Source organism: Rana temporaria, chromosome 13, assembly GCF_905171775.1.
Source record: "Rana temporaria chromosome 13, aRanTem1.1, whole genome shotgun sequence".
NCBI lineage: Eukaryota > Metazoa > Chordata > Amphibia > Anura > Ranidae > Rana > Rana temporaria.
Window position 1 is genome coordinate 88,136,279 of NC_053501.1, and position 17,616 is coordinate 88,153,894.

The 17,616-nt window shown below is 45.4% G+C and overlaps 1 protein-coding gene across 6 annotated transcripts in view; it reads right to left on the bottom strand.

Annotated features, from left to right (window-relative positions):
• Positions 1-17,616, bottom strand: part of LOC120920481 (Fc receptor-like protein 3) — a 224,045-nt gene that overhangs the window by 11,392 nt on the left and 195,037 nt on the right. The gene's annotated exons all lie outside the window — the stretch shown is intronic.

Consider the following 17,616-nt stretch of genomic DNA (forward strand, 5'->3'; position numbering starts at 1 on the left):
GCCCGGAAAAAAATCCTTACAAAAATTACTGAAAGAGAGACAAATGACCATGCCCAGAGCCCCAAAAGCTCTATTGTTAAATATACATGACAACAAAACAGAAAAAGACAGGAGGCAAAAATGCCCCTTCATCAGTGCTTGGACAATATAGTAAAATAGTATTGATTGAACTAAAGCAAATGATCCTGAATATAACTTTATAAAGGGGAAATAAGTAATGTGCTATTGCACTTGCTTCTAAGTAGGGATGACCTGAACACCCCCTGGTTGGGTTTGCAGAAAAACATGCGAACAAGCCAAAAATGTGTGCGGACACCGTTAAAGTCTATCGAACATGAACATGAAAGTGCTTAATTTAAAGGGCTTATATGCAAGTTATGCATAAAAAGTGTATGGGGATCTGGGTCTGTGACCCTGGGGACATGTATCAATGTAAAAAAAAGTTTTAAAAAAATGAAGATTTTTCAGGAGGCAGTGATTTTAATAATGCTTAAAGTGAAACAATAAATATGAAACATTCCTTTAAATATCGTGAATGGGGGGTATCCTTAGTTTTCCTGTAAAGTAGCACATCTTTTTCCACGTTCATAACATTGCCACAGCAAAATTACATTTCTTAAGGAAAAAATGTTATTTAAAATTGCTCGCGGCTGTAATGTATTGTCGGATCCCGGCAATATAGATAGAAATCATTGAAAAAAATGGCACGAGTTCCCCCCTCAGTCCATTATCAGGCCCTTTGGGTCTGATATGAATATCAAGGTGAACCCCTGTGCCAAAATAAAAAACATTGTGTGGGGTCCCCAAAATATACCAGACCGAGCATGCAAAAACAAGGGGGGATTTGAGAGCATGAACATGCCACATGTCGGGTGCGGTCCCCCCAAAAACACCTTGTCCCCATGTTGATGGACATGGGAAGGGTGCTCTGGGGTCCCCCCAAAAACACCTTGTCCCCATGTTGATGGGAACAAGAGCCCTCTCCCCACAACTCTTGCTAGGTGGTGTTGGGGGGCTGCGGTCGAAGGACTTATTGGAATATGGAAGCCCCCTTTAACAAGGGGACCCCAGATCCCAACCCCCCAATGTGAATTGGTATCGGGTACATTGTACCCCTACTCACTCATCCAAAAAAGTGTCAAAAAAGTAAAAATTACAGGAATTGTCCAAATCTTCCTCCTGTAATTTTTTTAAAAAAATTGGTGAATGAGTAGGGGTACAATGTAGATTTTGGCTAGAAGCTAGTAATTTAGGATTTTTGAAGGCACCTGATAGGTATGATAAGAAATTTTTACCAATATAAAATCAAAGAAATTAAATCAATAACTGGTCCACACGGGTTATCACAATCATAATACAATTCTATCATAGAAGACTCTAAAAAGAGTATAACAAAAGGTTAACTGTGCGATGTGTAACCAGGCGGTGGGTCCAGAGGAAAAGGAGGGCTCGCTCTACATGTTACGCATTAAAACAACGCTTCCTCAGGAGCATAGACATGTCGATCTATTAAAATATACCGTATTTGCCAGCGTATAAGACGACTGGGCGTATAAGACGTCCCCCTAATTTTCCAGGAAAAATTTTGGTTTTGGGATATACTCGCCATATAAGACTACCCCCTTCCTACTAGTCTTTCTGGAAGTTGAGGGGTAGCCAGAACCGCTGACAGGCTTTTTCAAATCTCACTGTGCCATTACATTACATGCCTCACTGTGCCATTACATTACATGCCTCACTGTGCCATTACATTACATTACATGCCTCACTGTGCCATCACATTACATGCCCCCACTGTGCCATCACTTGCCCCCACTGTGCCATCACTTGCCCCCCCACTGTGCCATCACTTGCCCCCCCACTGTGCCTGAACTTGCCCCCCACTGTGCGAACAGTGCCATCACTCACGTTTTGCTGATTTGACTTCCAGGCCGTGACCGTCTCCGTCTGCTGCGAGCGTCCATGATTTGAAAGCCACGCCTTCTCCTCAGACTGTCCTGTGATAGGCGGAACACAAATTTTCCCAGCAGCGCCTCTGTTCTGTGTTCCGCCTATCACGGACGTCTTCTCATCTCGTCCGAGGATGAGAAGGCATCTGTGATAGGAGGAACACAGAACAGAGGCGCTGCTGGGAAGATTTGTGTTCCGCCTATCACATAGCACTCTGAGGAGAAGGAGCGGCTTTTAAATCAGTGACGCTCGCAGCAGACGGAGACTGTCACCGGCGTATAAGACGACCCCCGACTTTGGATGCATTTTTTTGCATCCAAAAAGTCGTCTTATACGCCGGAAAATACGGTATACAAACAAAAAAGCAATAAATGCATTTTTTTTATTCTTTGTTTATTTATACAAATAATTTATTGCTTTTTTGTTTGTATATATTTTAATAGATCGACATGTCTATGCTCCTGAGGAAGCGTTGTTTTAACGCCTAACATGTAGAGCGAGCACTCCTTTTCCTCTGGACCCACCACCTGGTTACACATCGCACAGTTAACCTTTTGATCATACACTTTCTTGAGTCTTCTATGATAGAATTGTATTATGATTGTGATAACCTGTGTGGACCAGTTATTGATTTAATGTCTTTGATTTTATATTTGTAACTGTTTTTTATGACATTTCTATAAAATAAAATGATCTAGTTTCTTATCATACCTATCGCGTGCCTTCAAAGCCCAAAATTACTAGCTTCTAGCCAAAATCTACATATTATCGGGACGGTGGCACACTAATACCAGTGTATCCAAACTATCACCCTGTAGGGATATACGTTAAATTTAGTCTTCATTAATGGGTACAATGTACCCAATACCCATTCATATGGGGGGGGGCGGGATCTGGGGGTCCCCTTGATAAAGGAATGCTTTTAGATTCCGATAAGCCCCCTGCAGGGACTTTTCAGTTTGGAGGATGGGGCTTTGTGGATTGCTGCAGAATTCAAGCTGTTAGGTGTTAGGTGTTACTGATGATTCCTTTTTATGGGTTAAGGCAGGGGTCTCCAACCCCGGGCTGTGGCCCACTGCCGGGCCGTAGCCTATTTGCAGTCGGGCCACGAAGGCTGCACTTTCAGAGGTTCGGCAAGAGCGGGCGAGAAGAGAGACGACATCACCTCTCGTGGCCCACCCTGAATCACAGCTGTTTCACCCACACAGCCGGCCGCAAACACAATACCGTCTGAGGTGCGTGAGAGCAGAGAGATTATGTCATCTTTCACCGCCCACCCTGCCCCACCACTGTCCAGTCCTCACAGCCGGCACAAACACTACACTGAGGTATGGCAGGCAAGAGATGAAATCTCTCACTGCCCAACCCGCATCGCCGCATGATCCACCCTCACTTGGCAAGTGACAGTCGGTATCTGGCAAGTGACAGTCAGTATCTGGCAAGTGATAGTCGGTATCTAGCAAGTGACAGTCGTTATCTGGCAAGTGACTTCCAGTATCTGACAAGTGACAGTCGGTATCTGGCAAGTGACAGTCGGTATCTGGCAAGTGACAAGCTGCATCTGGTGGTAAGCGATGGTGGCAAGTGACAAACTCAGGGTTCCCACTGATTCTGCATTATGGTGCGTTGAACTTTTTCTTTTTTTATTACAATAAAATAATGGGAATTATGCGCTTTAATCATCCTAACACCATATTAACCATGGCGTTGTGATGATTGAAGCGCCAACACCAGCCATTTCCATAACAAATTGCCCACGAAAAAACTCAGCCGGTCCCCAGTGTAAAAAAGGTTGGGGACCGCTGGGTTAAGGTGTCCAGTCTCCCCCCCCCCCCCCCATCTTACTAGGGATTAACACACTTCTTGTCTTAGGGCGACTTTCTTCACTCACTGTACTGTATGGCATTATCACCCTTGGCTACTATTCTGATTTGGACTTCTGACCTCTTCTTGCAAGCTCTAGTTGCATGGTCCTCATGCTCATCCTATGGGTTTAGTGATCACTGATGTGGAAACAGTATGCAGATTACAAATGACTATTTAACTAAAGCTATGGTGATCACTTTTCCATGCTCTGTGAGTGCTCAGTGATGTAATTTCTGTGCTCAGGCACAGTTTGCATTGTACCAGACTCCAAGTTACTCGTGCCCCAGACCACCCCTTTTAAGTGATCCTTGGTATGATCTAGAGCGCCAATGCCGCGTACACACGATCGGAATTTCCAACAACAAAACCGTGGGTTTTTTTTCGACTAAATTTTGGCTCAAACTTGTGTTGCATATACACGGTCACACAAATGTTGTCGGAAATTCCGAACATCAAGAATGCGGTCACGTACAACACTAGGACAAGCCAAGAAAAATTCAGTTAAATTATTCCGAGCATGCATAGGATTTTTGTGCATCGTAATTGCATACAGACGATCGGAAAATTTGAGAACTAGCTCTCAAATTTTTGCTGTCGGAAATTGTCGGAAATTCCCACAGAAAATGTCCGATGGGGCCTACACACAGTCAGGATTTATGACCAAAAGCTCACATCGAACATTTCTTGTCAGAAATTCCAATCGCATGTACACAGCATGGCACATACAAATGAACCAGAATAGGCCTTGTACACACGACCGAGAACTCGTCAGAAAAGACACATCGTTGTCCTGGAATGAGTTCCTTGTTAGGCTTGTTTGAGGAAACTCGACAAGCTTGCTTTGCGTATACACTGTCAAGACAAAATCGCCTTGGGTTCTCTAGGGATGAGCTTCGCGTTCGAGTACGAACGTAGTTTCGACACGAACATCGGTCGTTCGAAGTCGTTCGTCCGAAACTCGAACAGAAACGGGTCGTTCGCGCCAAATTAGAGTGATGCAAAACGTCCCCATAATTCACTGCGGCGTTGAGCGCTGATGATTGGCCAAGGCTTGCTGTATGTCCCGCATTGCTTGGCCAATCACAGCGCGCAAAAAACGAAGAGCCATAATTGGCCAGAGCCAGGCAGGCTTAGGGCCAATTATGGCTCAGGGGGGGTTAGGTACAACGCCCCACACTATAAAAGGCAGCCTGCAAGGCGGCCTCGTGTAGTGTGTTCCGGCTTTGTTACAGAGAGGAGCAGTCAGACAGTTAGAGAGAGATAGATAGATAGATAGATAGATAGATAGATAGATAGATAGATAGATACATAGATACATAGATACATAGATAGATAGATACATAGATAGATAGATAGATAGATAGATAGATAGATAGATAGATAGATAGATAGATAGATAGATAGATAGAAAGACAGAAAGACAGACAGACAGACAGACAGATAGATAAATAGATAGATAGAGCAGGAAGGCTAGTTAGTATAGTTAAATCTACAGTTTGTAGAGAATATATTCACATCCCTAGGAGTTGTCAATATATTTATAAACTGTATAGCTCACCTAGATCTGCTATTAGTATCTGTCAGGCAGGAGATTGTGCTTGATGCAGTGCTCTAACGTGTTGTATGGCCTGCATTAGGGTTTAGCTTAAACATAGTACTCCGTGTTATTCAACGTGTGCTAGTTAATTGCACATACGCGCATTACCTGTTACTGCACGTGTGCTATTTATTTGCACAGAAACGCAGTCGCGTGATATGCAATTGGGGCTATTGAATTGATCAGAAACGCAGTCGCTCTTACTGCGCGTGGTGCAGTTTAATACCACCTAAAACGCAGTTGGTGTCACTGCGTGTGTGCTGGTACATAGCACCCTGAACGCAGTCCGCTCTTTTACTGCGCGTTGTGCAGTTTAAGGCCTTGTACTCACGAGCAGACATGTCCGATGAAACCGGTCCGCGGACCGTTTTCATCGGACATGTCTGCCCGGGGACTGCCTGTTCGATGGCTGTACACACCATCGAACAGAAGTCCGCGCGTAAACAATACGCGTGGCGTGTCCACGTGTCGCCGCGTCGATGACGCGGTTGTCGCAGCGACAATGACGCGGCGACATGGGCGGGCCCTGCCTTTTAAATGCTTTCCACGCATGTGTCGAAAATCATTCGACGCATGCGAGGGATGGCGGGCGGCCGGACATGTACGGTAGGTCTGTACAGACGACCGTACATGTCCGGGCGGACAGGTTTCCAGCGGACTGTTTTAAAGCAAGTCCAGGAAACAGTTGTCCGCTGGAAACCTGTCCGATCTGCCCGAAAATGGTCCACTGGGGCCTACACACGGCCAAACAAGTCTGCTGAAACTGGTCCGCGGACCAGTTTCAGCAGACATGTTTGGTCGTGAGTACAGGGCCTCATACCACCTAAACGCAGTTGGTGTGACTGCGTGTGTGCTGTTACATAGCACCTGAACGCAGTCGCTCTTACTGCGCGTGTGCAGTTTAATACCACCTAAACGCAGTTGGTGTGAATGCGTGTGTGCTGTTACATAGCACCTGAACGCAGTCGCTCTTACTGCGCGTGTGCAGTTTAATACCACCTAAACGCAGTTGGTGTGACTGCGTGTGTGCTGTTACATAGCACCTAAACGCAGTCGCTCTTACTGCACGTGTGCATTTTAATACCACCTAAACGCAGTTGGTGTCACTGCGTGTGTGCTGTTACATAGCACCTGAACGCAGTCGCTCTTACTACGCGTGTGCAGTTTAATACCACCTAAACGCAGTTGGTGTCACTGCATGTGTGCTGTTACATAGCACCTGAACGCAGTCGCTCTTACTGCGCCTGTGCAGTTTAATACCACCTAAACGCAGTTGGTGTGACTGCGTGTGTGCTGTTTCATAGCACCTGAACGCAGTCGCTCTTACTGCGCATGTGCAGTTTAATACCACCTAAACGCAGTTGGTGTCACAGCGTGTGTGCTGTTACATAGCACCTGAACGCAGTCGCTCTTACTGCGTGTGTGCAGTTTAATACCACCTAAACGCAGTTGGTGTCACAGCGTGTGTGCTGTTACATAGCACCTGAACACAGTCGCTCTTACTGCGCCTGTGTAGTTTAATACCACCTAAACGTAGTTGGTGTGACTGCGTGTGTGCTGTTACATAGCACCTGAACGCAGACGCTCTTACTGCGCCTGTTCAGTTTATTACCACCTAAACGCAGTTGGTGTCACAGTGTGTGTGCTGTTACATAGCACCTGAACGCAGTCGCTCTTACTGCACATGTGCAGTTTAATACCACCTAAACGCAGTTGGTGTGACTGTGTGTGTGCTGTTACATAGCACCTGAACGCAGTCGCTCTCACTGCACGTGTGCAGTTTAATACCACCTAAACGCAGTTGGTGTGACTGCGTGTGTGCTGTTACATAGCACCTGAACGCAGTCGCTCTTACTGCACGTGTGCATTTTAATACCACCTAAACGCAGTTGGTGTCACAGCGTGTGTGCTGTTACATAGCACCTGAACGCAGTCGCTCTTACTGCGTGTGTGCAGTTTAATACCACCTAAACGCAGTTGGTGTCACAGCGTGTGTGCTGTTACATAGCACCTGAACGCAGTCGCTCTTACTGCGCCTGTGTAGTTTAATACCACCTAAACGTAGTTGGTGTGACTGCATGTGTGCTGTTACATAGCACCTGAACGCAGTCGCTCTTACTGCGCGTGTGCAGTTTAATACCACCTAAACGCAGTTGGTGTCACAGTGTGTGTGCTGTTACATAGCACCTGAACGCAGTCGCTCTTACTGCACATGTGCAGTTTAATACCACCTAAACGCAGTTGGTGTGACTGTGTGTGTGCTGTTACATAGCACCTGAACGCAGTCGCTCTCACTGCACGTGTGCAGTTTAATACCACCTAAACGCAGTTGGTGTGACTGCGTGTGTGCTGTTACATAGCACCTGAACGCAGTCGCTCTTACTGCACGTGTGCATTTTAATACCACCTAAAAGCAGTTGGTGTCACTGCGTGTGTGCTGTTACATAGCACCTGAACGCAGTCGCTCTTACTGCGCGGGTGCAGTTTAATACCACCTAAACGCAGTTGGTGTCACTGCGTGTGTGCTGTTACATAGCACCTGAACGCAGTTGGTGTCACTGTGTGTGTGCTGTTACATACTACCTGAACGCAGTTGTTGTCACTGCGTGTGTGCTGTTACATACCACCTGAACGCAGTTGGTGTCACTGCGCGTGTGCTGTTACATAGCACCTGAACGCATAAATATGTCTGGAAGGACAAAGAGAGGCAGAGAGTCACGAGGGCAAGCAGGCTCTGCATCTAGAGGTAACGCTGGTGGTGCATCCTCTTCAGCACGTGGCCGTGGCCGCTCGTCCTTTTCGGGAGCTGGCCGTGTTGAGCCTCAACATGCAGAGAAATTAGTGGAGTGGATGACCAAGCCGTCCTCATCCTCCTCATCCTCTCTCACACAGACCAATCATAGTTTGTCTGGCAAAGCAGCTGCCAAAGCGTCCTCTTCCCTCTGCACAACGGCTTCACACAATCCTTCCCTAGTCCCACCATGTCCTCCTGAGGAGTCCCCCAAACTGTTTCAACACAGTGTTGGGTACATGCTGGCATGAAGATGCGCAGCGTTTTGAAGACTCCGATGACGGAACACAGATAGAGGGAAGGCATGGATGTGAGCCCAGGGAGAGGGGGGTGCCGAGAGGGACAACAATCTGGGAGTGATGTTCCCCCCACTGGAGCATACTGCCAGTTGTCGACAGTGAGGATGAGGAGGGAGGGGATGATAAGGTCACTGACTCTACCTGGGTGCCTGATAGGGAGAGAGAGGAGGAAGAGGAGGGAGGACAGGAGGACGAGGCACAGGCACATCTCCAAAGAGGCAGGATGCCCTCCAGGGGTCAGCCTAAGGGCAGCACACCAACTGCATTACGTGGCACTGCTGTGTCTCAACGGTACAGCAAAAGTTCTTTGGTGTGGGCCTTTTTTGAAACAGGTCCATCAGATCGTACCTTTGCTGTTTTGCAACATAATGTCTCAAGCGTATCTCGCGTGGCCAAAACATCACCCGCTTGGGCACCACATGCTTGTCCAGACATATGTCGACCTGCCATGCAGCTCGTTGGCAAGCATACCAGAGAGACCCACACCAAAGACCAAAGTGAACCTCCCCTTGCCCTTCTGTGACCTCCAACCCCACTAGACCCCCAGTCCTCTCTGAAGCCTGCACTAAAGTTGTAGAAATAGGTGTGTCACAACCTAGTAGTGGTAGTACATGCGGGCAATATACTGATAGTACCAGACAAATTTCCCTGCCCCAGCTGCTGCAGCGCCGAAAGAAGTACACTCCCAGCCATCCTCATGCCCAGCGGTTGAATGCTAGCTTAGCAAAATTGCTAGCACTTCAACTGCTACCTTTTCAGTTGGTAGATTCTGCCCCCTTCCGTGAGTTTGTGGAATGTGCAGTACCTCAGTGGCAAGTACCCAAACGCCACTTTTTCTCACGGAAGGCGATCCGGCTCTCTACCGGCATGTGGAAGGCAATGTCCATGCCCTCGCTGGACAGGGCGTTCACTGGTAAGGTGCATCTTACCGCTGACTCATGGTCCAGCAGGCATGGACAGGGACCGTTACCTGTCTTTTATACGGCCCATTGGGTGACTCTGCTGGCAGCTGGGAAGGACGCAGGGCAAGGTACAGTAGTTTTGGAGGTTGTTCCGCCACCACGCCTCCAAACACTACTACTGCTTGTGACAACACCTCTCTCCTTCACCCCCTCCTCTTCTTCCTCCGTGGCCTCTTCCTGTGATGATGTTTCCTCAGAACAGCCGTGCTCCGTAGGCCGTACGAGGGGTTACGCAGGAATAGCAGGCCCAAGAGAGGCCATGCGGTGCTAGAGCTGGTGTGCTTGGGAGACAGGCGCCCACACTGGGGAAGAGGTTCTTTCAGCTCTGCAGGGGCAGGCTCAGAGGTGGTGGACGCCACGCCAGCTGAAGCCGGGAATGGTGGTCAGCGATAATGGCACCAACCTTCCTCTCTGCCCTGCGACAGGGAAAACTCAACCCATGTGGCCCTGTTTTGCGCGTGTTCTCAATTTGGTGGTGCAGCGGTTCTTGGGCAGGTTTCCCGGGCTTACAGGATGTCCTGAAGCAGGCAGGAAAGTCTGGTGTACATTTCCGAGGTCATATAATGCCACTGCTCGGCTGACAGACCTCCAGAGGGAATACAACCTGCCCAAGAACCGCCTAATCTGTGACATGCCCACCAGATGGAACTCTATACGTTGGCCATGCTGCAGCGGCTGCACACGCAGCAGAGGGCATCAATGAGTACCTGTGCCAATATGGCAGCAGAACTGGGTCAGGGGAGCTTTGGGTTTTTTTTCACCACTGCCAGTGGGGCCTTGATCAGGATGCATGCACTGTCCTGTCACCATTTGAGGAGGCCACGAGGATGGTGAGCAGTGACAGTGCATGCATCAGTGAGACTGTCCCGCTTATTCACATGTTGGAGCACACCCTACGTGGAATAATGGACAGGGCCCTTGAGGCAGAACAGAGGGAGGAAGAGGAGGACTTCCTTACCTCTCAAGGCCCCCTTTATCCAGACACTGTTCCTGCTTGCCCACCTAGCACACAGGAAGGAGGAGGAGGAGGAGGAGGATGATTGTATCAGCAGCATGGAGGTGGAGCCTAGCACATCAGTATCAACAGCAGCAGTCTTCAAGGGATCATTTACAGTCCAAGGAACACATGGATTTTTACGTGGCTGGGATAAAGGGGGCTTTGGATCCTGTCGTCCTCAGTGACCCAGAGGACTGTGCCCCGAATGCCTCTGCAAACCTACGCTGCATTGGCCTCCCCTGATCCAGCAAAGCCTGCGTAAGGATCCTTGTGTACGTGCTATCAAGGAGAGGGATCATTACTGGCTGGCAACTCTCCTTGATCCATGTTACAAGAGTAAGGTAGCGGACCTTATGTTGCCATCGCAGAGGGAGCAGAAGATGAAACGTCTGCGGGAGGCCTTGCAGAAGGGTCTTTGCAATGCGTTCCCAGAACCGGGGGGATTACCAAAACCTGGCCCTGGACAACATCTTGCTGAGGCTTTGGTGAGTCAGAGAAGGAGCGGTGGAGAAGGTGGCCGTCTGACCGATGCATTCAGATAATTTTTTAGTCCACAGCCCCAAGGTCTGACCGGTTCCAGCAACCATCGCCAGCGTCTGGTTTACATGGTCCGGGAATACCTAGCGGCAAGATCCGACTTGGACACCTTCCCCACGGAAAATCCTCTGGCTTACTGGGTCTTGAGGATGGATCACTGGCCAGAGCTTGCACAGTACGCAATTGAGCTACTGGCTTGCCCTGCATCCAGTGTTCTTTCAGAACGCACATTCAGTGCTGCTGGAGGCTTTGTGATCGATCACAGGGTGCGCCTCTCCACCGACTCTGTTGATCGACTGACCTTTCTGGGCTCCGCCACCAGTGCCTAAGGCCTAATTTTTCTGCCCCTGTTTAACAGGGGCGCCTAATAACAATTTTTGATGCAATACTTTGCACGTGGCTCCTTGTTGCGCTCCAATTACAGTTATTGGGAGGGGTTGCAGTGTTGTGTTGTGCCTACGGACAAATTTTTCTGCCCCTGTTTAACAGGGGCGCATAATACAAATTTTTGATGCAATACTTTGCACGTGGCTCCTTGTTGTGTTCCAATTACAGTTATTGGGAGGGGTTGCGGTGTTGTGTTGTGCCTAAGGCCTAATTTTTCTGCCCCTGTGTAACAGGGGCGTCTGATAACAATTTTTGATGCAATACTTTGCACGTGGCTCCTTGTTGCGCTCCAATTACAGTTATTGGGAGGGGTTGCAGTGTTGTGTTGTGCCTAAGAACAATTTTTTGTGCCCCTGTATAACAGGGGCACCTCATAACAAATTTTGATGCAATACTTTGCACGTGGCTCTTTGTTGCGCTCCAATTACAGTATGTTTGAGGGGTGCCCTTTTTTCTACAATTTTGCTTTCACAAAAAAATGGCCCCCCCACCACCCCTAAAATAATCGAGATATTGTTGCCACACAGCACGTGCGCAAGCAGTATTAAATTACTTTGTTCTTATAATAATTTCATGTTGTGCAGGGACATTTCTAAACACGTGCCACTACTATAGACACACAGCAGGTGTGATATTTAACCTCCCTGGAGGTATGATTCTTTCAGAAAAAAGGTGCTGAAAGCTGTACCATTATTTGCAAGGAAATTTGGCGTTTTATACTGTAGGCCTGTAATTTTTAGGAATAACTCACTTAAATCTGACCAAACAAGAGACTAGTAGGCATCCCGGGTATGACATTTTTTTTAAAACAAAATTATAAATTATAATATAATAAATAATTATAAATAATTATAACAAATAATAATATAATTATAATAAAAATTATTCAATAATGTAATCAACTCAAAATCACTGAAATTTGCTCAGTTGCAGAATTGTCGCTGTCATTACTTTTATTTTTTTAAAGACGAATTTCCCCACAAATCGCTATCGCACAATTCTACAAGTGATTATAATTTATTATCGCGGTTTTCTAGCTGCTCTAAAACCATTTTTGACATAAAAAGACACTTTTTGTTGCTATGGACAATCTACAGTTTGCAGGGAGAAAGAACAGTTTTTATTATATAAAAGTACATGTAGGGCACTGGGCAGACCACTAGGGACAAGGGGGGTGTGTATTTTTTACATACAGTACTATAATCTATAAGATTACAGTATACTGTATGTAATGTGTTTGTTTACGTTTTTGAATTTGGCGCAGTTCTCCGCTGTGTGAATCGAGCGAGCACCCGCTCGCTCACACAGCGCGGTGGCATCGCTGGATCCAGGGACAAGGTGAGTAAACACTGTCTGTGGATGCTGCGAGGCAAGCCCGAGTCTGACTCGGGGTTTCCGATCGCAGCACAGAAATCTAACCCCGAGTCAGACTCGGGAACACCGCCAGGAGGGTTAACCCCCCTGGCGGTAACCCCGAGCGTGACTCGGGGTGGATTTTTTCTGCTGCGATCGGTATCCCCGAGTCACGCTCGGGGTAGACATGCAGAGCCTGCAGCGTGCGCTGGCTTACCTTCTCCTGGATCCAGCAATGTCACCGCGCTGTGTGAGCGAGCGGGACCTCGCTCGATTCACACAGCGTCCTCCTGTGCCGCCGATCTCTGTTCCCTGCGACGTTACGACGCACGGGAGCGGAGATCGGCGCCAAATTCAAAAAAGTAAACAAACACATTACATACAGTACTGTAATCTATAAGATTACAGTATACTGTATGTAAAAAAAACACACCCCCCTTGTCCCTAGTGGTCTGCCCAGTGCCCTGCATGTCATTTTATATAATAAAAACCTTTTTTTTCTGCCTGAAAACTGTAGATTGTCCATAGCAACCAAAAGTGTCTTTTTATGTCAAAAATGGTTTTAGATCAGCTAGAAAACAGCGATAATAAATCATAATCACTTGCAGAATTGTGCGATAGCGATTTGCGGGGAAATTCGTCATAAAAAAAAAAAAATAATGACAGCAACATTTCTGCAACTGAGAAAATTTCAGTGATTTTGAGTTGATTACATTATTGAATAATTTTTATTTTAATTATATTATTACTTTCTATAATTATTTATAATTATTTATTATATTATAATTTTAAATTTTGTTTTTAAAAAAATGTCATACCCGAGATGCCTATTAGATTCTTGTTTGGTCAGATTTAAGTGAGTTATTCATAAAAATCACAGGCCTACAGTATAAAACACCAAATTTCCTTGCAAATAATTGTACCGCTTTCAGCATGTTTTTTCAGACAGAATCATACCGCCAGGGAGGTTAAAGGAATTTTATTTTATTTTTTCACTTTAAGCATCATTAAAATCGCTGCTCCGGAAAAAACGGCCGTTTTTTTTTTTTTTTCAATTTCTTTATTTTCAAAATAAATTTTCCTCTTCATTTATACAAAACATAGGAAATAACAATCATCTAACAAATATAAACAAATAAATCCAAGTACATTCAAAAAGAAAAAAAAACTTATCACAGTGCAATCTCTCTATCCGTTCTTCTCAAAAGAGAGAGAGAGGAAGGAGAGAAAAAGGAGAAGGAAAAAAAAAAAAGAAACTAAACAATAACATTCCTACCATTGGGGTCTTTTCATCTCCCCTGTTAATTCCCATCCTCCCACTCTTCCGAGTCGAGAGCGTGGCCAGTTAACTCCCAATATTGATCCATACCAGGAGGGGGGGGGTCCTGTAGGAGGTAGCTTTTGATAAACAAAAACTTAAAATTCCCTAATGTTTGGACATGGGGGGACGCTGTCCCATGCCCTCCCTTTTTGTTTTAGCCCACTCCCCATGCCCTCTCCCCCCTAATACTTATAGTTCCTTATCATAATATACATTCCCAAGTTTTCCCTCTCCAACCCAATCTAATTCAAGAACCAATCATAATTAACAAACAAACAGCAACAAAAACAACAACAACAACAACAACAACAAAAAATATATATATATTTCTCTCTCCCCTCCATCTCTCCCTCTCCCCCCCCCCCACATACCCTACCCCCCCTCCATCAGCCCTCCCTCAGACTGAATCCAATCGTTCCATGGTGTCCAAATTTTCCTATATACTTCTCTTTGTTTCCTACTTGTCCATATCAGATCCTCCATCCTATTCACTTCCTCCACCTTCCTAATTCACATACTCAAAGTAGGGGGTTGTATTTGTTTCCATTTAAGCTGTATGCATGCTTTAGCAGCATTCAACAGGTGATACAGTAGTGGGTTCCCATTTATTCCCCAGGCAATGTCTGACAGGTGCAGCAAGAAGAAAGCTGGGTCCTCTGGTATAGTCATTTTACAAAATTTTTGTGTAATCTTCCGGACCCCTCCCCAAAACCCCCTAATTCTAGTGCATGTCCAGAAGATATGTACCATCGTGCCATTTTCTGCCTTACATCTCCAGCATTCATTTTTTATGTTTGGGTAGTATCTGTGTAACTTATCTGGAATCCTGTACCATTGTGCAATTATTTTATAATTACATTCCTGCATTTTGGTACAGGTTGCTGTCTTAAATATAGCTTTTATCATTTTAGTTTTTTGTTTTTCCTCAAAAGTCCTACCCAAGTCTGATTCCCATTTCTGGATAAAAGGCAACTGAAAATTTCCTGATGGACTACTCAGTATTGCATACATTTTAGATATTGTATGTGTACTTGGTTCTTTTTCCATGCAATATTTCTCAAATTGTGACTTCCCGTCCCCGGTACCATGGCACAACTTGAGAATTAAAAAAATGTATTAATTGAGCTGCTTGCCAGAACTCTAGCTGATAAGGTCCATTTTTATCCATCAAGTTCTGTATTGTTGGCCAGTTGCCTTCATTTCTGAAATGGGAAATCTGATATGTCCCTCTCTCAATCAATGCCGTAAAAGGGCCTTTCTGTATGCCAGGTATAAACTGCGGATTACCCAGTATAGGTGTAAGGGGCGAATTATCCGTAGATATCAATTGCCTAGAAAACAAATTATAGCAAATCTTTAAAGTTGTACCTATTGTTGGGTGTTTGTTTGTGTTAATTGCGGCCGCTTTATAGCACCAGGGGGCTCTACTTAATAGTTCTTTACATTGTAATTGTTCTCAATTTGGCCAAATCTTTATATTCTAATGTCTACACCAATCAAGTACTCGACCTAAATGTACTGCCTGGTAATATTTATAAATATCTGGTACTGCTAAGCCTCCATAGAGCCTTGGTAGGGATAGCAGTGACCTCTTTATCCTTGGTTGCTTTCCTGCCCATATGAACTTTGAAAATACTGTTTGTAAATTCTTAAAAAATGTTCTTGGTAATGTTATCGGAATTGCCTGGAGCAGATACAATATTTTGGGCAATATGTTCATCTTGATTATATTACTCCTTCCAAACCAGGAGAACATTCCCCTATTCCATCTTTCCAATAGTTCACGTATTTTATTCAGTAATGGTACAAAGTTCAATTCATACATTTTCTTTGAGGTCACTGCGATCCTTGTCCCCAAGTATTTCAGACTTTGGTCTGCCCATTTAAACTTAAAACTTAGTCCTAATCCTTTTGACATTTCTTTTGGTATTGCCATCATCAAAGCTTCTGACTTGCTACAATTTATTTTAAAATATGATAATCTACCGTATAGTTCCATTTCCTTGATCAGAATCGGTAATGACACTGTCGGATTTGTTATTGAAAATAACATATCATCAGTGTATGCTGCTATTTTATGTTGTGTTCCTTTTATTTCAATTCCTTTGATATCTTTATTAAGTCTTATTTTACATAAGAAGGGTTCTAAGGTCAGGGCGAAAATCAAGGGCGATAGAGGGCAACCTTGTCTTGTCCCATTTGTTATCTTAAAGGAAGATGAAATTACTCCGTTTACCTTTACCTGCGCCGTAGGGTTCTTATACATGCTTGCAATCCTTCCAACCATCTTCTCTCCTAATTTTCTAATTTGTGTGCATCATCACTGTTTATAAGTTTGGGGCAGTGTTTGTCAAGGAAAGATTTGATTAATGTGTGGCGGGCTTCAAGGCTCTTGTGATTTGTTGCATGTTTAGGCAGATTATATTAATTGGAGTAGTAGGTCTCAAATTGCATTGCTATATCTGTCGGCGTAATGAAGGCCTTTCCTTGCGAATCTTTGATAGTGTGGATAGTAGCCTGTGCTTTTTTGGTTTGGAGAGCTTTCGCTAAATATTTTCCGCATTTGTTTCCGAATTCGTAGAAGAGCTTTTGGTGCAGGACAAATTTGCGTCTCGTTTTGCGATTCAACTCTTCACGCAGGAGTTTCCTATTATGGGTAAGCTCATGGTAAGTTTGTTGCGCTTGAGAATGTTTGTGGGTGAGTTCAAGGGCCTTGATCTTGTCGAGTATGTCTGTAATTGTACGTTGTTGGGCTTTTCGGCGGGCTGCCTTAAGGGAAATGAATTTCCCCCTAACTACACATTTGTGGGCCTCCCACTGGGTGAGTGGGGCTATGTCGGATGTGTTATTTTCTAGGAAAGAACGTATGTATGGCACTTACGAACGTCTTCGACCACCTCTTCTGAGGTAAGTAAGGTCGAGTCGAGGCGCCAGATACTTTTGGAAGTGTGTTCATTAGGGAAGCTCAGGGTCATTGTAATTGGATGGTGATCTGATAATGTCATTGGTTCAATAGTGGCAGTGGAGAGAAAGGGAAGGTCTTTCTGGGATAGGAATAGGTAGTCGATCCTGGAGTATTTGTTATGGGGGGCTGAGAAAAAAGTGAAATCTTTTTAGTCGGGGTGGAGGGCGCGCCAGGTGTCGTGTAGAAGAAGATCTTGGATCTGTAGTTTAATTTGTTTAATTGCTCTGTATGGTAGGGAGGCTGTTCCAGTGGAGGTGTCCAAAATTGGGAATAATGCAACATTAAAATCTCCCCCTAGAATGGTCAGTCCGGATTGAAAGTCTGAGAGCAGTCTTGAGATGGATCTGAAGAAGCTTACTTGAGCAGTATTGGGGCTGTAGATGTTAGCTAAGGTAACAGGTCGCCCTTGGAGGCGGCCCTTAAGGAAGACGTATCTGCCCTCTGTGTCTATAAGTGAGTCTATGGGTTGCCAGTCTAAATTTTTGGAAAGTAGGATTGAAACCCCCTTGGTTTTAGCGAATGAGTTGGTAGCATGGTATATTGTTGGGAAAAGGTGGTTGGTAAGCTTAGGGATTTTGTTTGTGTGAAAGT